This window comes from Grus americana, chromosome Z, assembly GCF_028858705.1.
Source record: "Grus americana isolate bGruAme1 chromosome Z, bGruAme1.mat, whole genome shotgun sequence".
NCBI lineage: Eukaryota > Metazoa > Chordata > Aves > Gruiformes > Gruidae > Grus > Grus americana.
Genome location: NC_072891.1, coordinates 53,012,461 through 53,037,973, shown reverse-complemented (window position 1 = coordinate 53,037,973; position 25,513 = coordinate 53,012,461). Strand labels below are relative to the sequence as shown.

At 37.9% G+C, this 25,513-nt stretch overlaps 1 protein-coding gene across 4 annotated transcripts in view; it reads left to right on the top strand.

Annotated features, from left to right (window-relative positions):
* The window catches only part of PCGF3 (polycomb group ring finger 3), a 69,223-nt gene that overhangs the window by 14,957 nt on the left and 28,753 nt on the right, over positions 1–25,513 (top strand). The window contains exons 2-3 of one of the 4 annotated variants that reach the window (XM_054809907.1): positions 18,599–18,641; positions 23,860–23,914. The exons of 1 other annotated variant lie outside the window; for it this stretch is intronic. The gene's annotated coding sequence lies outside the window, so the exon portion shown is untranslated. Of the gene's footprint in view, positions 1–18,598; positions 18,642–19,238; positions 19,255–23,859; positions 23,915–25,513 lie in introns of those variants that run through there. 2 more of the 4 variants (XM_054809905.1, XM_054809908.1) reach the window with 2 other exon arrangements.

Here is a 25,513-nt window from a genome sequence, read left to right as displayed (position 1 = left end):
AAGTTATTGCACTTAATTGCTGAAAAGCTGTAAAAGTAAAAACTGTGAAGATGGCTGGGTTAGAATATCAGTATTTTAGGGCTGCTCTTTGTGTTCTTGTTCTGTTTTAGTATAAAAAGATGGTATAGTCAGCATGTCAAAATAAGCCAAGAGCAAAGAAGCTAGAAGAACTGTATTGGAGGAATGGGGTTTTTTTGTGCCTATTGCATGACTGCACGGTTTTTCCTTGTCTTTATAGTCTATTCCATTATAAATGGGCAAGAATTAAAAAAACCCACACAGTAAAGTAGATTACATTTTGGTGTTTTATTTTCTCTTTCTTCTAGGAAAACAACTTTCCTTTCCTTCCTCCTTTGTTCACACTACTCTTTTTCACTTTCCTTTCTGTTACCTGTTGAACATTGCCATTTCTTTCCCAATTCCTCTCAACTATAAATTCTTGTACTACAAGCATATGTGCTTTTGTCACTCTAATGCCAGTCTTTGTTTTCAGTGCTGTTGATATTGAAGCCTGTTTCTCAGTTGGTTTGAGTGCAGTGTACATGGGTACAACAGGAGAAAAGGAGAGTTCTGTTGAGCACACTTCCTTTGTCCAGGTTGCTGTTTTTCCCCTGCCTTTGTAGGGTTGACAAGTGCGTATTCATTGCCCTTGATTCTGCAGAGGCCAAATGTCCCTGAGGGTTTTTTGCACAGCTGTGGAATAGATGGCCTCACACTGTCTTGACAGTTCAGCTGTTCTGTTGCTGGTTGATGGAAATGCCTTTTGGGCCTTCAGCATTGTGGCTGTCTGTCCACCATCTTCCAAGGGAAGTTTGTAATAGATGATACTTGAATGAAAGACTTACCGTGAGAAATACGCATGCTGCATGAGGCCTATAGGGCTGACACTGAAGAAAAGTCTACTAGAATAGGAGATGATGCTGCTTTATGACAAGTGTACCCTCCCTAATAGCTGATGATTTTCTCCTGGCACTTCACAGAATCATAGAATCTTAAGGTTGGAAAAGACCTCTAAGATCATCAAGTCCAACTGTATGTTAGTATGGCTATCACTGGTGGATGGGGAGGGAGAGAGGAAGATCGCAAACAAGCAGCAGCGTAGCTTGGCTTAAAGTTAGGTGACATAATTCAGGCTAGGAGCTTCACAGTAGGATTTGAAAAGTTCCATGCTACTATTGTGATCAAAATAGTTTTTCACAATGTTTATCTTGTAAGGCATTCAAACTGAAATTGATATATGAAGTACTGTGCAATTCTCCTTAAAAGTACCTGAAAAGAATTGGCTATTTCAGATACTACTCTCTACTGTCATAAGCATACTGATCTAAAGATTAATTTTGTTTTAAAAATACTTAAGTTCCTAATATTTTTACACTGAAGATTCTACTCAGCAAAGAAGTGGAAGTAAGAATTCTTGTCTCACTGAAAACTTGAAACTTTTGGCTTTAGTCTGTTCAGCCTATGACTAATATGTTTTAGCAGTTTACTTGCCACAGTCCAAGGTATTTAGTGAAGGAAATGGCAAGTCCTCATAACAGAGAAGTCAGATGTTACTGTGTTGTCTCCCAATATTATGACCATTGGTTCCTGTTTACTAAAAATAATAAAGGCTTTTGCAGGTGGAATGGCATTGAATTTGATTAGGTTGTCTTGACTTGTACAGTCAGTTTTATCAATAAGAAGTAAAAGGGTACTGATGTGGGTTTTTATCAGCTAATGAGGTTTTCTGTACTTTGGAGCATTTGGGCAAATATGTAATTGTATCTTAGCTTAGTTTTGGAGTGAGTCAGTGCTTTGAATGGGCTAAGTGTGTGCTCACAGTGGTGTGTTTGTTCAAGGCAAGGGGCAGATGTGCATAGCGGAGTGAGAACTGTGGAATAGAAACACAGCAGGCCAGAAGTGGATTGGCACAGCCTGTTGTCTGAGCCCTTGATTAAGCTAGTGGAGCTCAAGATGCAGATATACTGGACTTCACAATGTGTTTTGGCATCCTCGGATTATTCACATTACGCTGAGCTGGGCAGTGTTGGAAATCCAAAAATTAATGAGCACTTGTCAAGAAAACTGGTTCTGCCCTGCAGTTCTATTTTGTATTGCTCAGGCTTTGTCATAAATGGCGTCAGTGCAGGTGATCTGAGTATCTGTCTCTCTCCTGTCCTATTGTACTTGAGGTCTTAAAGCAATGACGAGGAGTTGCAACATGTATTTCCTACGAAACTTTGAAATTGGTCACCGTGAAAACAGATTCAGTTTCATTTGTGTTAACATCTAGTTAAAATAAAGTTGTTGTATGTCTTGCAGAATAAAGCCGGAGTTCTCTGCTATTTATACTCACTGTGTTTTGTATCCTCTAAACGTAAAGTACTTGCAGAATACTGTCTGCTGGAAAATTAGCAATGGTGTCTAAATTTGATAGAATGCTTAAAACCTGTACAATTCTCATTTTTAAAATCAGTTGGATTTATACTAGTGAACACTCTCAAAGCTAACTGTTTCTTATAAGTTCAGAATGTCTATCAGCGCAATCTCCTTTATATTGAACAATGTGAAATGCTTTTAAAGATAATGAGGGGAGATTGCTTGTATACTTGAAAAAGATGCCACAGTAGTGAATGAAAGTAGTAAATTTTTAAATGATGAATCCACCTTTGCAGGTATGTTGACAAAGAATTACAAGCTATTGGAGTAAACTTCAGAGGTTATGAATATTTTTCCTGCTGGCAGTGATTGACAAGTGTAGCTTTATTCCAACTGTTAATAAGTTGATGTATTATTGAAATGATTTATATGTCTCCTTGTTAAGAAAAAGGAAGCTTTTAATAGTGCACACTACTGTATTTTTAACAAGGAGAAATCCTGCAGTCTTTGGAAGTAACACATACAAGCCTCTGGTGCTTTTGCTCTATTTTAACACCTGCAAGTCCCAGCTCAGATGATCCTGATTTTGTATTGCATTCTTGTGTCCATTCTTCAATGTTTTAACTTCAACTATTGTATTTGTTTTGAGAGAGAAAAAAGATTCTTTCAAATCTTTAAGTTTTGTTTGGATTAATTAACCATTAAGTGCTGTAATTTGGGTTTAAGCTACGTGGGAATGTTAAAAAGAAAAGTGACTGCTGGTAAAATGTACATTCAGTTGAATTGTAGCACCTTCCTACTTCTTACCTGCTGGTAGCTTCTGGCTTCTCACTACAGATTTGCATTTTAACAGCCACTGTTTTATGGGCTGCCACTGTGTCTGGACCAATAAGTGGAGTCAGGTGACTAAAACCTGAATTTTTAAAGGCTTTTTGCTAAATACCAAAAGGAATCATCTTTGGTTCCTATATGAAGATTCCTTCTCCTCTCTTTTTCAAAAATGGACAATATTTGCATGAGAATGGGAAAATTATTGTAACCGCTTCAGATAAAAAGTATACAAATCCTAGTACTCAGGTTACCATACAATTAGTGAATAAGGGATACACCTTTTCCTTGGGTTTTTTAATAAGTGGTTGGTTTTTGGCGTTGTAGAATCACATAAGATACTGTACGTAACTAGATGTTTTCATTGTACCTAGGATTAGAATTTTTCAACAATGGAAGTTCAAACATATGTAAAGGGAAGTAGGAAGAGAAAGATCACCAAAACTTAAAGTTTTTAGGAGTTGATGACATGGGTCCATAAGGCTTCTTGCTTCTCCAAGGTGAACTTTTTAAGTCCCTGTTATCTTGCATGGAGTCATAGAGCAATCAGTGCAAACGTACATCATGAGTTCAAATGACAACTAAAAGTTGCTTGGTATTTTGAGTTGCTCATCTGTTCTGCAGAGGACATAGTAATGAAGACTAGAATCTGTTTCAGCTGTGGTTAAGTCCTAAGTTACTTTCTTTGAAGTGCATGAATATTGAACATGCAAAAAAGTGATATGGGTTCAGGTAGTAGAATCTCACTGAAGATTTGGTTTTAAAGGACTTTGTTCTTCATGAGATTCAAGTCTGGTTTTAACTGACATTTAATTACTGGAAGTCAAAGATCTCTTCATCTCCTGATCCATGTGTACTGAATTGAAACAAAGTGCCTTTTTAATGGCTTGTATTTTCTGTCTGTAGATTCTCAATGAGGAGGATGTTGGTACATGGTCTTCCAGTGGATGACAAATGCGTCTGCAACATTTTGTCAAGACTTAATCTGGGATAGTCAGTTAAGAGTAGTCTTTTCTACAAAAGCCTCCTGCCTCTAGCAGTGATCTTGATTTCTGATAATAAGCCAGATTTTATTTAGAGAAAGTTGTAGTGGTATTCATTGATGAAGTTCACTCCTGAGATAATGCTGTGTTTTTATAGTGTTTTTAAAGACTGCAAGAACTTAAGACACTTTAAGACCTCTTCCCAGTTTTATCAGTGGTGGTAATCCATATTGATTGGAAATGATCTTATACCCTCAGCGCTAAACAAAGGAAACAGCAGAATGTAAAGAGAACTTTGAATGTAATTAAACAGGTGATTCTTTGTCAGAAATGGAAAATTGGTTTAGTAGGATCAAATCTGTCCAGTCAGATGTTATTTTTATCCAGCTATCTTGTGGAAAGTTTTAACTTTTGTTGCATCCCAGTATTTTAGTCTGCTCTTAGGACTGTGTCAGGAACCTACCATGAACAACTCATGATCTGAACAACTAAGCCTGTTTTAATTGGAAGAGGTGTATGGAATGCACTTTACTTAAGAATTTTGGAGGATGTGGTTTCAGAGGGTGTGGAGCCAAGCTAATGGCTTGCTGTTGCCAAAGTTCAGTTTTCACTGTGCAGGGCATCCTGTTCCCTCGAGCGTTCTCAAGTTCTCCTTTAACCTTCCAGTGAATAAGTGAATTTATCAGTGCAGCAGAAGACTATCCACAGATTTATGAGTCATTCCAAAAGCATCCCTGAGCCTTGAAACAGCACTGCCTGTATGGAAGAAGCTGTTTTAATGAGACTCTATTAAGAGCTGCTTTGAACAATATAGTGATGAAATTCTAAATTTCTGCTAATCAAGACAGTTCCATGGCAGATAAAGAAAAATGTTTTCTATTTCAAAATGCAACAGATTTTTTTTTTTGCAAGAAAGTTTACTGATGCTGTAATCATAAAATCACAGAATGGTTTGGGTTGGAAGGGACCTCAAAGATCATCTAGTTGCAACCCTCCTGCCATGGGCAGGGACACCCTCCACTAGACCACATTGCCCAAAGCCCCATCCAACCTGGCCTTGAGCACTTCAGGGAGGGGGCATCCACAACCTCTCTGGGCAACCTGTTCCAGTGTCTCACCACTCTAACAGTAAAGAATTTCTTCCTAACATCTAATCTAAATCTACCTCTTTTAGCTTAAACCCATTACTCCTTGTCCTATCACTACACTACCTGATAAAAAGTCCCTCACCAGCTTTCCTGTAGGCCCCTTTCAGCACTGGAAGGCCGCTATAAGGTCTCCCAGGAGACAGGCTCTTCTCCAGGCTGAACAACCCCAACTCTCTCAGCCTGTCCTCATAGGAAAGGTGCTCCAGCCCTCTCATCAGCTTCATGGCCCTCCTCTGGACTCTCTCCAACAGCTCCATGTCTCTCCTGTACTGGGGCCCCCAGAGCTGGATGCAGTATTCCAGGTGGGGTCTCACAAGAGCCCAGTAGAGGGGCAGGATCACCTCCCTCGACCTGCTGGTCACACTTCTTTTGGTGCAGCCCAGGACACGGTTGGCTTTCTGGGCTGCAAGCGCACACTGCCAGCTCATGTTGAGCTTCTCATCAATCAATACCCCCAAGTCCTTCTCCTCGGGGCTGCTCTCAATCCATTCCTCGCCCAGCCTGTAGTTGTGCTTGGGATTGCACTGACCCACGTGCAGGACCTTGCACTTGGCCCTGTTGAGCTATCAGTAAAAGCTTTTCTAACCGTTTCATTAACTAAACTTTATTTTAATTGTATGCCTTACTAGTCTATATGAAAGAACTTTGTGCACATACAGGTATTATACGATAAAACCACGAATACAGTAGTAAGTCCATCTGGTGAAAAAATCGATCAAAATAAAAATTAGAAATAATTGTGTTGATATTTTAGAGCTTTGAGACCTTTAAACCACCTTTTGTGATGGGATTATATTACAAATGGGAAGATTTCTTTAGGTTGTCTAATATTAAATGAAACATCTGTTTTGAGACAGAGTAATTTCTCATTTTCCCATCTTAAGTTCTTCTCTGCTTATGCTGAAGCTGCCTAAACTCTACCGGAGCAAAATGGAAGTGGCTTATTTCACCATAGAATATTGATAGATACATTGAATGCCTGCTGTTACTCACTATTTGCATGCATCTGCAACTCTCGGAACCAGAGAAAACAACTGGGTGACAATGGTTTCTGTGGAGGGTAAGGTACTGGCTGAGATTAAATATAAACCTATTGAGGTTTGCAGATGACAGTCAAGTGAGTTTTTAAAACTCTGCTGTCCCCATTAACAGATGAGTGCAAAAGTTATGAAAGATTTGTCCTATGATTCTATTTAATATCTTTTTTTTTCCCCCTGATATGGTATGCAGTCTATTGGGGTCTGTAAAGGAGGGCATAAAATTCTAAAATTTCATCTTAACTTTCTCTAAATAGGCTCAATATTATTGTAATAACTGACGTAGTTAAGTATCATGTCTCCAATTTCAGTGATTTTAGGTACCAGCAGAGCAAGCAAAACCAGTACAAGACACCAAGATCTAAAAGAATTATGATGGTTCCAAAATCTTTTTGTCTTGCCCTTTTCCCTTTGCTCTGCGTTTGCTGCTGACTCCTACTCTGCCAACTACATTGCTTGCCTCAGAGGTTAAAAGGAGTGATTGAGAAGGCTGGGGTTGGAGATGAGAGGATGCTGTTTCCCTTAGCATCTGGTGCTGCAGGTACAATGAAACTTAACATTTTCATACTGTTGCAGTAGAACCGCCTCACGTGCTCTCAGTCTGCAAATCTCCAGAGACGCTGCTGCTCATTGCAGATCTTTTGCCTAAGACACCTTTCCTCCAAAAATGAAGAACTTCAGTACTGGTTCTAAAGTTTGGAGTTCTGATCCCAGTAGTTGGACTCTGATGCTAGTGGCTTACCTCTGAAACTTGACTGGCTAGCTAGGTACCTCCTAGTGACCAATGTAGGAAAAGTCGATTAACTCTGTATTGTCTTAAATTATAGAAATTCACAATACTAAATGTCGCTGTATTTTTGTGGTGGTATGTTCACTGCCATTTTAAATGCTCATTCAAGAAACCTAGAAAAGTTTAATTGATTTTTTTTTTTCTTCCTGAGGTTTACAGGCTAGCTCTATGATATTGATACACGAGACAATACAATTTAGGAACCCTGACTGTAGTATGCTGCTTTTGAGATGGCTACATTATTTGAGGAAAAAAACCCAACAAACCACCATATGAACAAAGAACACCCCTAATATCTTAAGACACTTCAAGAAAAGAATAGAAAAATATTTTTAGTAACTCTTAAAGTACTCTGAGAATTGGATTAATCTTGTGTTTTGTACATTTTGGGCTGGTTACATGAATGCATGATTTTTGTAATTAACGTTTCTTTCTGCAAGATGAGTGCTTTTGTCAATGGTCAGCTGCTTTTTTTTTTTTTCCCACATTTTTATCTTTTAACCTATGGCCCCGCCCCCCTTTTTTCTTTTGTAGCATAGCAGCAGTCTTTTGGATTAGTTCCAATGACTTCTCAGTATTGATTTTAAGATAACACATCATTATAGAATGAAATCTGTGTTAAAATCTATAACCTCAAGGTAGATCACTAACTGCACTTAAGGTAGCTTTTTAAGTTAATAGCATGATTGAAAGAAAACTGAAAGTATCTATAAAAAAAAAAATCTCATATCGTGTATTCTCTTATGTTCCTGATCATGTTTTATTTCTGATAAGAGATGTCTGCCATCACTTGCCACTTGAAAAGCCTCCTATTGCTGAATTATGAGAATGTGATCTCTTCCATAATTGCACTTGCCAATGTATCTTGGGTTGATGTAATACATATTTATCCCTTGCCTGACTCTGCAGGAAGAGTTGAGGCAGTGGAAAGAGTGGAGGAGGAAGGATATGGGGTATAACACACTGGGGCTGACAGTTGTGATGGTAGGTGGGAAGCAATCAAGTAAGTAGGCCAGGTTGCATTTAGTATGTCTATACTTTTTGCTTAGTTTAAAAATCTGTTGTTCTCTTACTTTTTACTCTTATTGCTTTTCTTCCTAAACAATGCCAGTTCCACTTTAGTATTGATGCTTTATGCATATTCATATAAGGTGATTCTCAATCATCATTGCTTGAAATCAGGAAAACCTTAGTCTTGCATGTCTTTGCACTGTGTTTACTTTCACCTTCAGAACTGAAGGGATCTAAGGCTAAAATCTGTCTCCAGCTTGATAGAAGCAGGGTGCTTAAGTTCTGTGCTCTCCTGAATTCTCATTTGTACATTTTAAATGTGCTTTCATTTTCTTCCCTTATATATATTCCTGCAACAAAACTCTGTAGTGGGCTTCTACAAGAAAGATTTAAAGAGGTTACAGGTAGTCTTTACAAGACGAGATTAATAATGGATGCACTGCAAATCAAAGAGTTGAAGGTGTGACACAGTTTGCATTTATTGATCTGCAGCTGGCATACTGAGAGGGAAAAACACATACTTATTGTCATCTTCCTGAGTTTGCTGTGACCTTGCTGTATCAGGGCTCCATCCTGCAGAAACAATAAAAGCCTGAAATATTGTCTGGATCATTTAGTTAACTTTGCTAATGTCTCCACCAGCTACCACTGTCATTAGGTAAGTAAACAAGGTTCCCAATTACTTACATTAACTGACATGTAAGACTATGACAGATATTTGGGAACATTTTTCTACAGTCCTCCTAAACTTAACTCTTAGATAGTTTATGCATGTGTTTTCTTTCCATTGTATATTTTTAGCTTAAATAACCTTTCTGCTTTCTCCTTATCTTACAAGCAGCAGTCATACTGCCTTCTCAGACCAGGAGGTGATAGGTGAATATAGGAAAGACAAGGTTTTTTCATTCATGCTCTGTGTTCTTGTAATTGTGATAATTGTGATAACCCTTCCTGGTACTTGGTCCAGTTCCATGACATTTTTCCTTAATGTGTTAAACTAGAATTGAACATTATTTCAGAAGATGTTTCACCAGTGCCTTACAAAATTGCACTGACAGTGGACTGTGGCTATTGAAATTGACCCACGACACATTCTGGGTTAATATATGTATCTGATGAAGGTTGCAGAAAATATTGCTAATGTTTGAAACTTGTGCTTTCACATGTTTGGATGGAAGGCACTGTATATGAGGCATTTTATATTAATAAGTCATGGTGTCTATGAATTCAGATCTACTATGAATCCAATAAAACTCTTCATTTACGAAAAAAGAAATATAAGTCTCAATGCAGGGATGATGTCCATCTTCTTTGCAGTGTTCTATTATGCTAATGGATAGACAAAAGTGTAGATGCGTTTTAAAGTACAGTAAAATACTGTGTATAACAACTCTCTAGTCTTGCCTTTTCACTGACAAACTGGTATTTATTGTATTTAGTTGATTTTATTAAAGGAATAACAATTATTTACTTGATTTTCAAAGTGTCTTCCTTAATTTGCTGCTTTATGAGCATCTGTTGTCAGGTGAAAAGTTAAAGAAAAGAACTAACTTCCATAATTTGGGTATTGGTATATCTTTCTGACTGTAGACACTTTGAGAGATCAGTTGTGTGAACATTTTTAGCCAAAATTTAGCAAGCAGGTAGTAGTTGTTTTACTGTTCAGGACTCTAATACAGTCAGTTTTAATACAGACTCTAAATGTATGCAATGTGTAAGAGAAAAAAATTAAATAAAACCTTAGATTAAAATATCTTAGTATCCAGCCCTAGTATTAAACTATGTCTAGTAACTTTGAGCTTTTTATGGTTAGACGCCAAACTAACACTGAATGGCTCTGGTCTGTTGTTTTTTTAAAAAAATATATATTTAACAATTCGGTAGTACTTATTTTGTGAATTTTCTAAGAAATTTAATTCCTGTAACAGCTGGGAGGAGGTGGTGGTTGATGTTCCTCATTCCTCTCTGCAAAGTGAAATGACGGAAGTTACCAAAATCTGTGTGTCGGGGCGTAGGATCCAGTTTGAGTCACTCAGTTGTCTTCAGCTGCATTGCTGTTTCTCCTGCCTTACTGAAGTCCTTTTTTTCCTCATTATGTCTTTTACTAATAACATGGAAGACAGAAATTTTGAACAGTCATCTTTGCTGTTTTGACAACTCACTGCAGGGCATAATTCATCTTGTGTAGACAGAAACAGGTGTTTTGTGGAAAAGTATCAGATTAGTCTCTCATTGTACCAGAAAAGGTAAGTGTGTGGGGTGAATAAAGACTAAATGGTTAGATTTAATGCTACCATGTCCTGATTATTACTTCTACTTTATCTCATACATTTGTGTCACTTTTTACATTTCATTTATTAACACTGGTGTCTTTTACTTTGCAGTGAAATGAATGAGACCTGTGTAGAAGTGAATGTGTTTTGATTTGCGGTGAACATTTCTTAAGCCACCCTAGTGCAACTGTTAGTAATTGTGTGACTACACCCCAAGTGGTTTCTCTTTAACCTGTCAGTCTAGTCTCCTCAAAAAAGACCAAAGTACTCTTGAGCATAATAGATCAAAGAAACAAGTAGTACATGGTCATTTTCAGAGGATGTTTTCATGAAAGTGATGTGATATCAGAGTCTCTTCATTGTTTTTTATTACCTGATGGCTGACGTTACCATTAATCATGATCTATGTTCTCTAAAATAACATGACAGACTTTATTTCTTCAAATAAGTTGGCTAAAGATCACATTATTCATACTTTGCTTGACTTGCCTAGTCATCTAGTACTCTTTAACTTTTGATCATCAATAAATTATTAAAAACTTAAGAGTAATGTGCAATGACTAGTGAATAGTAAGAATTTCTGACTTAAAAATCTGACTAGCATAAAACCTATCACTGAAGCAGTCTCTTGGGCAGTAATTTTGAAGATTAAGTTATACTTACTGTGTACAGACTATTTTACTACACAGATATTCAGGCAGAGCTTATTTTGGTTGCCAGGTGGTTGCAGGGAGGGAAAAACATCTCATGCATTTGTCTAGTTATAGAACCAAGACTAGGGATTAAAAGAATCCCAAAACAAGCAAACAAACAAAAAAACCCAAACCAAAACAACCCTTTCAGTTACCAATTCACATAGTCAGTTTAAAAATGGGATCATGAGCTTTGTTTTCTTTAAGATTTTCTCCAATATACTTGTGGGGATACTAATACTCTTGTAGTAATTAAAAATTTTGAGATGTCTGTCTTGAAGGGGATTTTGCTTGCTGTCTACAAAATAAGGTAGGGTGTTTTGTTGTTGTTCTTTTTTGCTAGTGCTTCAAAACAATGCTTAAACTAAATAGACTTAGACTTGGGCGGTATTTTGGAGAGAGAAAAATTTTATAGCAGTCTAGAGCTTTAGGTACTGTTGCAGTTGTCCTTTTTTCACCTTCCCTTTAGCTTAGTTGTGTGACTCTGGCTTTGTGAATGTCTTTTGAAGGCAAAGTGTTCTTGATGCCAGAAGGCAGTACCTCAGACACAAACCTCTGATAATTCAAGATATTGGGAAGAAATCAATAACTTCCCTGCAGCTTATAAAGTTATGCCTTCTAAAGAAAGCTCCTGATTCATTAGGGAACAGCGAAATTTCTCAGCACTCCCCCTCCCTCCTCCTCCCCAAAACCCCAAAGTACTGGAATATGTAAAAATGAAATAGGTATTGACATTTGCTTGCTTTAGGAAGGCATGGTGACTTTCTAATCCCATCATGAAAGGTAAGTACATTCTGATAATAAAACTTTTAAATAGGCCTTGTAATATCCTAGTTTTTATCTTTAGTGAAGTTAACTTAAACCTATATTTTGAAATAGCGATTATGAAGGAACTGAGATTGGGTTGTAAATGGCTAGAAACTGAAATAGTGGAGAATGTTATGTTGGTTTTAAGAGTCAGGCTGTTGACCTACATTTAGTTGTGGGACGCAGGCAAGTCCCTAAAAGAAACATTGGGGTAGTGGCTTATCTGAATAATTATGTGCACTCTGTGCTGTGTAATTGGAATGGTTAGGTGGTTAAACCCATTTTTCTAGTGGTAGAGGCAGCTAGTATTTTAGATGTTATAGTCAATTAAGGCTCTTTATTCTAAATGTCATATTTTAAGATAACATGAACTTTGAGAGGCTATATTCTTCCTACATGTTTCCAGTTTCCCATACACAGAGTAAAAGATATCATAGCTGAGTTAAAGTCTTTGGAGGTTCACCCTGTGCTTAAGTAGATTTAGTAGACTATTCTGGATTTGGAAAAGGGGGGAAGTAGTCTTTGGTCTAGCATTAGCTGAATTTAAAAAATATATATGATGAATTCCAGGTTTGATGACTACTGTATTTTTTAATTGTAAATATTAAGAGGACTTCACAAAATGTTTATTGAGGAGATTTTCCAGTGGACTTCCTTAAGGGATCATCTGCACCATCTTGGACTTGAGTACATGAAAGTAAAGTTACGCTGCTTGGTCATGCATATGTGTTTCTCTTCTTTTCTGAACGGCAGCTGAAGTATGTATCTAATTGTCAGCAGTTTACTCTGGTTTGGCATTCATACGCTCCACAAACATTGCTGTGAGAGACTAAAGAGGGATAACTTTCTAAGTACACAGTGGAATGCCCTGCTTTGATAGGTCTGGTACAGAGAAAATAATGCTTGTTGGCCAGCTGAGAAATAACTTACTGGAAGAAGAACTGTTCTTGGTGAGGATCTATCCCGTGTTCTGTGCCCTCTGTTTAAGTATTTCCTTTTGCAGGGCTGAAGAACAGCTTACATTTACTTTGTTTAGAGTCATAGAATCGTAGAATGGTTTGGTTTGGAAGGGACCTTCAAAGATCATCTAGTCCAACTCCCCCTGCCTTGGACAGGAACATCTTTCACCAGATTCGATTGCTTCAAGCCCCAGACCCTGAACACTTCCAGGGATGGGGCATCTACAACTTCTCTGGGCAACCCGTTTCATGATTTAGAAGGCCAGGCATGTGTAAATAGCTGGCTGGTCAGTACATGTGTCTGGCCATGCCCTGAGTCTGATCAGTGCAGTATGTCTTGCCGCCTTCTTAAAGTCCTTTCTAACTCCTTCCTGGGTGAGAGGCGCTCAGTTCTGTGTGCAGGTGTGTCTGTGGGGGCTGGAGTGCCAGTGACTGCAGTCAGATCACGGGTCGGAGGCCCCAGGGTGCCAGCAACTGGAGAGACTGGTATGAGTGGACTTAACTGTCAGCAACAAGAGTGGGACCTCAGGTCACTGGTGCCTGTGCGTCCATGGTGCCAGCAGCTGGAGGAAGTGAGGGTCTGGGCACTGCAGCTGCAGCAGGACTGCAGGCCAGGGGGACCATGAGCATAAGTGCCAGTAAGGAGAGACCAGAGTGAGCGAAACCAAGTGCCAGACACTGGGATGGGACCAGGGGTCAGAAGCCCTTGTGTCCATAGTGCCAGCAATTACAGTGAGTGAGTGAGCGAGCGTTAGTGAAGAGCAAGCCAGGCTAGCCTACGTGTAGATGAAGTGGCCAGGAATGTGTGCCTCTCTAAGGGGGAGACCAGAGGAGGAGCTGGCTGTCGGGTTGACAAAGTGAGGCTTGCTGGCTGCCAGGGACGCTGTAGGATTTGGGCATCTCTAAGGGTGAGACTGCTGGTGAATGTGTTGCTCTAAGAGCAAGACCACAAGGCACTGGCTACTGGGACACCATTGGAGTATGTGTGCCTGTGTGTCTCTGAGGGTATGAGACCATGGTGAGGGGTGAAGGGGGGAACTACTGGGGGAGCAGGAGAGTCCCAGTAAGCTCTGTGTGCATGCATGTTTGTATGCATGTGTACCAGCAACCACACCCCAGACAGTCTGTTCAGCAACTGGAGTGGGGCCATGGCCTCAAAGACATGTATGTCCAGGTGAGAGCAATTGTGGAGACTGGGATCCAGGAGGTAGCTACTGGGCAGACCAGGAGTCTGAGTCCAGCTGCTGAGGGGATCCACGTTGCACGTTATGTGTATATACTCTCACTAGTGGACCTTCATTCCGCTCAGCCAGAGAGGGAAGCAGGGTGAGGCTGTTCATGCTGTTTGTGTTCATGTGCATGCTGTGTGTGTTTATCTTAACTGATCTGTTGTCACTGGTTGTGGTGTTTGTGTGTTGTATATGTCTGCTCTGTGTGTACTGCAAGTTGTATCTGGGGATTTGGAGCTGCTGCAGCATTGCCTCTTTTGGGCTGCCAGGTGCAGCCTGATTTTCCCTTAAGTCTCTTTTGGTGCTCTGCCTTTCATCTCCACAGTGTTCACCAGTGGAGAAATTGATCATCACTCTTGAGTCTTTTCAGAGGAAAATAACAATTACTATAAGTAAGCTGGAACACAAGTGGCTTTCCTTGCAAGAGTATTATAATAGAGTATGGCATTCATTTCTGTAGTATTAGATGATTTAAGATCCTTCTTTGGGACAAATTGCATAGCAGTTTTTAGTAGTGTTTTAGCAATGTAACAGTGAGGCAAATACTCAGAAATGTGAGAAAAGTAGTGTACTATTCTTGTAGGTCATCTCTATTTTTTCCCTGAGATAACGAAAAATTGGTATCTTAATTTCCACTGGAACTGGAGAAACTTGACCTGTCAGTTAGTTCACATGTGATGTGATGTCTGCAAGTTGCTCAGAACACCCATGAAGTGGGCACAGAACTGAAATACAGTATTCCACTCAACAGAAGGTAAACTTAAAATAACCACAAAACCCTCTGAACAAACGCACCAAGGAGCATGCTGCTCTCTGTATTCTGGGGGGTAGTGCTGGTATCGCAATAATGTTAAAATACTATGTACTGATTAAAATTAACTGCATCCTGTGTTTGTGCTCAGTAGATCATTGTTTTAAGAAGACAGAGACAACAAATGTGTAAAGAGATTCCCCCCCCACACCCCCCCCGTTGGGGGGAGTCCTCCTTTTTCTGTGTTGGGTAATTAAGAGGTATATCTGCTTTATTGAAGTTAGGGCACCGGTGCCATCTGGTGGTGGTAGTACATTCCCAGAAATGGGAAAAACGACTTACGAGGAGTTCATCTGAGATGTGAGAAATTGCTGGCATGATACTAAAAGAGTACACAGATACATTTGCTGCCTTAACACATAATTATGCGGATGAACTAAGTCATAAAGGCTGCACATGGGCTGTTAATCATAACTTGGCTTGCGAAAGCAAATTTAAATCTTTAACCATATTTCTTTCTACTCAACAAAAAGGTTTGTTTCTGGTAGTTTCTTCCTTTTAATAAATAGTGCTTTGCAAACACAACCTAAAGAATATTGTTGACGTTTACAATATTTTAAAACTCAATTTGGAAGAAAATTTTTCATCTCTTACAGCATTTGCTAAACCCAGCACAACCTTCTAACTGCTAGTATGTTTGAAGTTACTGTTCTCTTTTTTTTTTTTTTAAGTGGCTGATAACATTAACTTTGAAAGTAAAAATTCAACAACATAAACTGACAACAGGCGAAATACACAACTTTGATATCTGAAGCCAAAGCAACCACAAATATTCTGTTTTCTGTATCCTTCCATCCCTTAAAAAAGGTGTCCTGCATCGTAAGTTTTTTACCTGAGGTAATATCCTCATCATTCTTTAAAGTACTGTATAGGCTGTATTGACCTTGTTAGCAATGAAAGTAGGACTGGGATGACCTCTCCAGTTCTCTTGAAATAAATTTATGACTCATAAATATCTTGCCCTGTGATGGAAAGATTTGCAGAAGTGCAAGGTACTTTATATTAAACTGGTGGGGTTTTTAAATTTGTTTCACTTAGCCAGAATTCTTTTGATCTGTTCCAGGTCAGCATGATATTATTTTAATAAGTTACTGCTAAGTAAATTTCCTTATGGAACAGAGGTCTCTCTGTTCAGCCATTAGCAACATACATCTTTCTACTGCGATTGATTACAATAACAGGCTATTTTTATGTTTTAATCAAGCTAGTTGGAGAGGCATAAATTCTGTGTTTGCATTTCTTCATAACCTCTGACTTCATGACCATGCAACACTGCCTTCAGTTGCATTGTGCTGAAAGTGTAATTTAGACTGCTATTTTAACCAAGCATTAGTTCTGTAGTTACATGGCTATGTTCACAATGTCAGGAGCCTTTTTGGGATCCTGTCTCGATGGAATGAGGTGTTTGCAGGCCTGTTCAGCTAATGTAGATTGTGGAATTATATGGAAAAAGCTGTTAAAATTGAAAATATTTAGTAGTATTTAAGAATTTAATATTAAATAGTTAAAGAAATATTAAAGTAATTAATTTACCAGTATTTACTGGCAGACTCTGAGAATAATTAAACTGGCTGCCATAGCAAAGACTGTCTTTTTTCCTACAGTTTAATTTAGCTCGTTGTAGACCTAGGTTTGTCTACTGGGTTTTGTCTGCATACTAACAAAAGTGTGTGAGGCTTATGCCTGACATAAGATTTGAAAAATTTCTTTCTCACACTAAGTTTTGGGTCTGAGTAAAGTTCCGTTGTTGTAATGTTTTGTTCTTAGAGCTGTGACTTTCACTTTAATGACACCGTCCTTAGGAATTGAGGTATACCTGCTGCTTCTATTTCTATTGTCATTCAGCTTTCAGTGCTGTATGACCTTAGTGCCTTTCAGTAATTATCCAGCAAAATTACTAGCATCTACCACATATAGCTTTTTTTTTCAGCCTCTCTCCACTGTGAGCACTATACTTCTGCATATTAATGAAGTAACATTATTACACTATATTTCAGCAAAAGAAAAATGCATGCTTATCCTTTTAAAATAGAGCAAGGTTGTAATAATTTGTAAATCCTTCAGGCATTCACTTCATTTCTGGATTTGTACCTGTAAGAGTAACTTACTGTTTTGCTTTACAAAGATTGGTGGTACAAATTGAGAATCACAGTTTGATAATCTGTCAAGTTATCAAGAGCAGCCATAGCAGTTGAACAGTCCTTTAAAGAAAAAACATTTTGGAATATTAGTGTGCACACTTGTTAGTGTGCAGGATCAGTGGAGCGATCCACTTGCCCGGTCTCCAGCAACCGTCTAGATATAAAAATGAACTGAATTACCCTGTCTTTAGCTTTTATGGTGCATCACTCTCTTCCTGTAACCAGAACGTGAAGAATATGGAGGTGATTTAAGACTGACTTGCTTGTGGGCTTTTTCCTCCCAAGCTGAGTGCCACTTTCTTCTTCTAGCTGAACCAAAGTGTTACCTTGTCCTCTCCCAGTAGCAGTGAGGGAAGATGCATGACAATTCCTTTTGAAAGACCATTACTTGGAAGTGTATGTTGTGATGTGCTCTTGGAATGGTGATAAGTCTGTGACTCGCTTTCTTCAGGAAGTAGTGTCATTGACTGCTCTGTTCTCCATATTTTGCTGCAGAAATAGATCTCTTTTGTGGCAAATGCCTTCTGGAGTTTCTTCTCCTGTCGATGTGAGGGGCTTTCCATCCTTGGTGAGGGCTTTTTTTGTAGGTTCCAACAAAAGAGCATCTCATGCAACTCTGCATTGCTTTTGGTTAATAGTAATTTTTTTCTCTGAATGCAGTCAAAAAAGTTCACAATGGAATTGCTAAGAGATTTTTATTTGCATTGTACTGAAGTTCTCACCTAGTGCTATCATTAATACCTTGTTGTATCATTGTATTTGTAATTCCCTTAGCAGTAACTACAGGCTATGCCTTTGATTTTTTGGAGCAGGAAGATGGAAATAGTAGTACTCTTTACCTGTTTCTGTAACATCTGAGTATTTCCTGTGTGAATTAACTTAATAAGAGAAATTGTCTCCTTCTGTCAAGCTAATCTATTCATATGAGATTATCCTCTGGCTAAAGGTGATGCAAAGGTTTTTTTATTATTTTTTTTTTAAATATAATTTTATTTTGGGAAATAACTAGAGATTCTGGAAGTACAAATAATTTCCTTGAAAGTATTTTTGGAAACTTAAGACACAAAGAGCAGATTACTTGCAAATATGGCTTGAAAACTGAGAATAATGCTTATCTGGCTATGGATCTTCAATCCAAAATCCTTTCTTTTCTTAAAGATTGATCACTATTTAGTCTACAAGTTGTGGTTCAAAGTTTCTGCTTATTTATTTGGTTATTTTACCAATAATTTGTGAAGATAATTTCATTTCGCCATCACATAGTGACAGGACTACTTGGATTTTTGAGTAATTTTCATTGCCTGTGTGTGTCCTTTCATAGGAGACTATATTACATATCTTTTTTTGAGGATCTGACAGTCTAATCTCCCTTTCTTTTTCTTACTCAGAACTTCCCCCTGCCCTGCTGTTATCTTAATCTAGATACTTAGATAATTTTAGATTAATTTAGTGAGCTAAGTCTTTCTTTGTGGCAGCTGGATTGTGAGGAATTTTGGATGTTAACTTTCAGACTATTTTTCTGTCTTTTCAGGTCTCTGGATGGCAGACTCTGAAAAGAAATGCTGTTTTAAGAGGTATGCCTCATGTAGGCCAAAATATTCCTGACTAGTGTTTATATAAATGATAAGGCCATACTTCTCAGGAGTCCCTCTGCTGATCCTCTCTGTAAGCTTGCATGAATAATAGTTTTTAGTGCTGAAATATCTCTGAAAGGTGAAAGATTGTACAGAGACATTCAGGGTTGTCTTATTAGCGACACCATTTTAGTAGAGATCTGTAATACACTGCTTACCTTTTTGCTTGATCATCTTAATAGAGCACTGCCTTAGTGGATGAAATATAGCATGAACAAAACCAGCTGGCTATCTGACGTGCATACACCCTCCAACCTCTCCTGACTCTGTGTGTGTATGGTTTTGTTTGTTTGCTTACTTTTTAATTGGGATTATAGTCCAGATGCCTTTGTAATTGTCTTCACTCACTTCCTCCTGGTGTGATGTAAGACTTACCAGCCAGTGAGAGGCTGACACCATGCCAACAGTGTGACACAAAATAATGATGAAGATGAAGAAATACTAATCTTTGTGTATATTCATATTTGCGTATTAGCTAAAAGTTTGGAACTTTTTGTTTGTGTGTTTCATGTACCAGCACTTAAGGAGACGGTCTCTTCTCTCTCCATTGTTGGTATGTTGTTTATGAATAATTCGTTGCTTTACAGCTGTTAGGAAAGCAGTCTCTTTGAAATTGAATCGGGTAGCTCTTCTGTTATGTCTCCCATCCATTTCAGGATTCATAAGTGGCAAATTTTAGGAAAGTAGGCTTTGTTTGTCTTTCTAAGGGAATGATTGCTTAATCCAGTATTTTCAGGGCTCTTGTTTTAATTTTTGTTTTAAACAGGACCTCTTAATTCTTTTTAAAGTGTGATTCAGGTCTCTGAAACTTTAGAAGGTTTCCTATTTCTCTAAAGCAGTACAGTGCTGGTTTGTTTTGATCTGAGTCAAAAATAATTCCCAAAGTACTAACAACTTGGGTTAAAAGTGGGTCTTCGCTATTGACTGAGATTCTGGTGTTGCTGGATTTTGTGCTGTGTTTACAAAGGTTCTAAAGAAAAAGATACTAAGAATAAGGGAATATATAATTACTGTTTTCAATACACCTGTGGACAGAAATCAAGAAGATGCAGCTGCGCTATTCTTGGAGGTGCACACTTGTAGGATGAGAGGCATTGCACACAAGTTGCAACACAGGAAATTCCTATGAGACAGTAGGAGCACTTTTTTCCAGTGAGGGTGGTAAGAGCCTGGAATAAGTTGCCTAGAGAGGCTGTGGAATGTCCGTTCTTGAAGGTTTTCTGAATGCAGCAGGAACAGGCCCACAGCAACTCAATTTAAGTGAGCCTACTTTGAGTGCAAGGTTGGATTACAGCAGTTTGGAGGTTACTTCCAATCTACATTATCCTGTGAATCTATGTAACCTGCTGAGGGGCCAATTTTTCTACATTTTACATTTCCTGTACAGACAGGTGAGGCTCAGGTTGGTGTGCTTTGTTGCCCTCCCCCCCCCTCCCCCCCCCTTAAAAAGAAGCATCTGTAGTTGAGAATTGTTTTGTGATTATAGAACTGAGGAGCTTGAGTGACTTCTTCCTATTCCATCGACAACGTTTTGAGGGAGAAGAATCATGCTTTGGTTCTAGTGTTCGCACGTTGGCTGGGTAAAGAGTGAGAAACTTTATTTTTTTTTTAATCAAATGTCACTGTTCAGTGGATTGAGAGTCTCAGAATGTTATATGCAGTTCTTACAGTTTCTTTGAGATTACTTGCTGTAGTATGTTACTATTTAGGCAGGTAACTGTGTCAAAGAACTAATGAACCTCTGTATCCTACAGATTTGCCTTGCTTGGGTTTGGCTTTCTAAAGGCTAAATTAAGGTATGGTACTTCCATTGTCTGCTAACTGCCATAGAGGTTTGACGGGAGCCTAAGGTTTGCAGTGTTCAACTGTGAAAAAGGGGCTGTTAGGTTTGGAAAATACGTTGTAAATATCAGATCCTGGTCTGTCCACTGAAGTTGTCTGCTTCTGTGTAGGATGATAACTTTCTTTGAGACTTCTGCTTCTCAACTTGGCTGCAATCCTGTGAAAGATTCAGAAGCTCTTGAGCATGCATCTTCTATGCAGTGACTGATTGGTCACATTACAAAATAAGGCAAATTACAATAAACTGAGACTATTTGAGAGGTTTGCTTTTCATACTAACTCCTGTACAGTGTAGTGAGTTTATAAAGTCTGTGTAACAAAGAAGTCTCAGTTTGGAGATACGGTTTTGTTTTGTTTTGATTTTTAAGATGTTATGCAAGAAAGCATCAGCCTGTGGTGCTTTGGACAGGTAGACTTATTGTCCCCACCTATTATTACTTCAAGCTGGTGTGTGTGACTGCAGCTTCAACCTGATTCTGCCAATTTTCTTTTTAAAGCAACCATTTTTAGACGCTGAACTCATGCTAACTTCATTGACTTGATGTCTATGTGATTATAACCAGATAACAGTTACTTGAAGTACTCAATTAGCAGCTTGAGAGCAGTCAAAACAGTAAGAAGTTCAGCTTACATGGGTAGGTGAAGGTAGTGTAATACTGTAGTAAGTTCATAGAATCATAGGATAATTATGGTTGGAAAAGACATCAGGAGATCATGTAATCCAACTGCTCAAAGCAGGGTAAGCTATGAGGTCAGCTGGGTTGCTCAATGCTTTATCCAGTTGTCTGAACATTTCCATGGTCTTAAGATGCAAACTCACTTGGGAATGTGTATTCAGAGATGGTTTTGGACCTTTGTTGTTTTTATTTTTATGGTTAGATTACTTGTTTTGGAAGTTTCTGAATTCACTTTTAGCTTTCTTTTCAACATATCACTGTTTGAGAGATGGGAAGATGAGATTTATGGAAGATACCACCTGGAGTTCAGATTTGGAAAAATCTCATTCCCTTTTTCAAAGGGAAGGTATTAATAGGAAATCTAGATTTGCATAAATTTGGTTAAAGCAGGCTGGCTAATCTTGGTGTTTCTTAGTCAAACTTCATGTTTTAAACATTGCACAGTCTTGCTGTTCTGTTCCAGTTTGTATGAGATTACTAACATGTATTAATTGTATGTGCAGAAAGTGTCAGTAGTCTAAGCAGAAGGATGTCACTTCATTCAGAATTGTTCAGAGAAATCCAGCAGCTGGTAAACATGCTTTTCCTCCTTTCTTTATGTTACTACATGTCATATAATAAAAGAGGCTCTTTGAGAGTGCTACCTAAAGAGCAAAAGCAAATGCTGAGTCTTCTGAAGGATACTGAGATTTTCTCAAGATAGATGTGATGTCATCTTGCTTTTTTGGGAGCCCAGCAGTTAAAAAAATTTGACTAGTTTTTCAGTTGCTTGGTCGATGATAATTCAATATTATCAATAAATATATGAATAAATACTTCCATAAATAATATTTCAACTGAAATTTACAAGCTGATTAGAGTAATGTAAAATCTTAATTTTTCAACAAATAGATTTTTACTTCATTACTGTATTTGTAATGTTGAAATAATGGGTAGTCATCAATAATTAAGGTGGAGTTAAGATGACATAGAAGTAGGGCTTAGGGATTTATTTATGATATGCTTGTCAGCATTAATGTATTGGAATTTTTTTGTACCTTCTGTTTGCTTCCAGTCTTCAGATCTAATCCATGTTTTTTCCCTACAGCAGTGTACTTCAGTGTATATATGGTTACTTGAAAACTATGTTTGGTGTGGGTTTTTGGTGGGATGATAAGAACTTGTCACTTTCATCATATAAGACAGCCTTATAACTTTTGTTTCACAGTAGGCTGTAGGAACTTGGGAATGTTGGGACTCCTTCCCAAGAGCAGATATGTTGTTCAAATAGACTAGTACTCCTTCTGAGTTGATAGTTCTTAACATATTCCAGATAGGGACATGGAAGACATCCTGTATTAGCCATCTACCTGCATTGAGAGTTTCTTTCTGAGTATTGTGAACAGTAGCTTAGCTTCATATTTTGTAATATGACTGTGTATCCTTCAAATACATTAATAATGATAAAAAAGTAGTTGATGGTGAAATTAGCAATTATGTTATTTATTTTCGTCTGAAGTGATACAGAACAGACAGGTGGTGAATGTGGAATTACTTTACATTTTTAATTTGTTGCTGTTATTAATGAACTTAATTTCATATGTGAGGCTGTAATCTTAGTCCTATTTCTTCTTTATATATGTAAGTAGTTTTGCTATTTTTTTCCCCTCTTTCCTGCTGGGAAGCAATTCAAGTTGTCTTCGAAGTCTGAGTCTTTAAATATGTTGTCTAACTGAACTGACATCTTGGTAATTACACCATTTTGTTGCTAGCTCCTCCCTTCCTTTCCAAATAGATGTGAACTGGTCTGGCCTTCTCTGCTGCGCCCCCCCCTCCCTTTCTCTTTTTAATCAGGTCTCCTATTGTTACAGGTTAACTGTTTTGAAAAATAAAAGAGGCATTCCAATTTTCTTCTTTTCCTGAGACTAGAGGACATAGGTCTCAATTGCACAATACGCAGGCTAAAGTGGAGTCTGACACTCACAGCTTGCTTACAGACCTTAGCAGTTGCATTGCTTATTGGAATTTCAAACTGTGTTGAAGCTACAGTGTCTGAGCCTCTGCATATGCAGAGAAGACATCATTCTCTTGTTTTAGAAGCTGCAAGATGGCAATGTGGGCCAGGCCTTCTGGAGACATCTCCTACTGTAGGTTTTGAAACTGAAGTGTCTAATGCCCTAGAAAAAACTGTTCCCATTCTGCTGCTTCTTCCAGTAGTTCCCAGTTTCTGTTCTTTAAATGTTTGATGAGACGAGGTTTGTGTTATCCTTGAAAGATGTATACAGTTTTTATAAGGTTGATTTGACAGGCTTGCTCTGGATGTTCTAGAAGACATGCATTTTTCCGTGGCCAAAAAGTGTATGATTTTTTTTTTCCATTCAGTCAGTGAAGTGTGTATTATCTTTGCTATCCTCTTTTTCTGGCACAATGGGCTTTATTACTGTTTTGTAGTATTTTTACCTTCTTCATTGTATGGTTCATTCATTGTTCTCATAACACTATACACTATCTGAACTGGTTTTTTTTGTTGCAGGTTTTTTCCTAGTGGCAGTGCTTGTCTCTACTGTAGTGGGAAAAAATTGTCATGCTTTTTCTAGAAAATAAATAATATCTTTGCTTCAGTTTTCACCATAATATCTTTGGCTCTTCTGCCTCATTAGTGCTTGGATTCAGTCTGTGGTGATCCTGAACACTTTTATCTGAATTCCTGCCTAGGCAAGTAACTAGAGTTGTATTGATATTAACTTTTTAAGTGTCCTTGTAGCTTAATTTCTCTTTCACCTGTCATGAATTATATTTTCCAGTGTGCTGACTTTTCTTTAACAGATGGTTTTAAGCCATCTCCTGAAGTTGTCTTAAACAGTGATATTGAATAGGTCTTCTCCTGTGCCATGGAAATGTACATACTTCATGTAGTAGCTTCTTTAACTGCAGACCTCATGCACTAAATTCCAAGAGTTTAATATGTGGCTGGTTTTCAGTTGGTTAGAAATAAATCTATAAAATATAATTTAGAAGAGTAATTCAATTTCCTCGCGTAGGTTCTGACCTATCTAGTCTACTGCAAAACCAGTTGTGCTTTAATTCTTCTGTAATGACTGGTCACTAGTTTAATTAAGAAATCTCAAATGCCATAAAAATAAGTTTGATTTTTGTGTCATTTACTTCTTAGCCATGAAAGCTGGAAGTCTTCCTAGTCATTTTTGTATAGGACAATGCAGATTTTAATGGATAGGCATTGGACGTGCTTTTCCATAGGTTATAATGGAATATAAAATACTTTTTCAGTTCTGGTATAGTTTAGGTAAGTGTGAAAGTTTGCCTTTTCATAGTTCCTTTTTCTTAGTACCACTTCATTAAACCTAGAAAAAGAATATGACGAATTAAATTAAAGATCAGACAACCTTGTTACAATATTTCTTTGTGAAATTTGGGGAACATGCATCACCATTCAAATTCTGAAATGCGTTCCAAACTAAGCTAGGTGAAAACTAGTATTTGTGAGCTAGGGACAGTGAAGTCACTTTAATGGAAAACAGTGTAATTCGGTGACTCTTGCAGCGCAGAAACCAAGTAGTTTTAAGGCAGTTTAGCCTACTCTGTTAATTAACTCTAATGCTGTCTAATTACAGTAACAGTACAATTTTCTTTTCAATATATTTTGAAAAATAAAATATAGCTATATTTAAAAGGCAACAGTTTGTTTGTTAAGGCATGGGCTTTGTGTGGTGTTTTCTCTACAAGCAATTGGGGTTGCTGCAAAAAAAGTTAAATGAAGTGTTTCATTTTTAATTTCTGATTTTTCTTCCTTTTAATGGTGGTTATGCCATCCCTTGCTCTGAAGAGAGAAAAACTTTCTAGTTCATGTTTCTTAGTACAACAAACTGCAGGTGTGCCAATGAGACTATTTTGGTTTGTGATGTGTTCTTTAATTAACTTGAGTTTAAATAAAATGAGATTTCAGAAGATTTACTTTTCACCTCCGTTATTGAAACACAGCTTCAAAATTATGCTTTAACCATACTGACACAAGGCAAACACTTAAGTGTGGTTAAACCTACTATGCCAAATCAGACCAAGTTATTTTGACTTTTCAATTCTCAAAATGCTTTAAATTCTCAAATTGCTTTGAGGATTTTCTCTCCAGATCTTTGACTTTTTCCCTGTACTAGACTGAATGTGGTGACTTAGATCAGTAGAATAGTAGAGTTTCACCTTAAATCCAAGGCTCTTGATTGGTAAAGGAACTTAATAGCATGCTAGAAAGACTGTTTTCTATGCCATTTAAATTTTGACTTGCAAAATAGTGTGGGT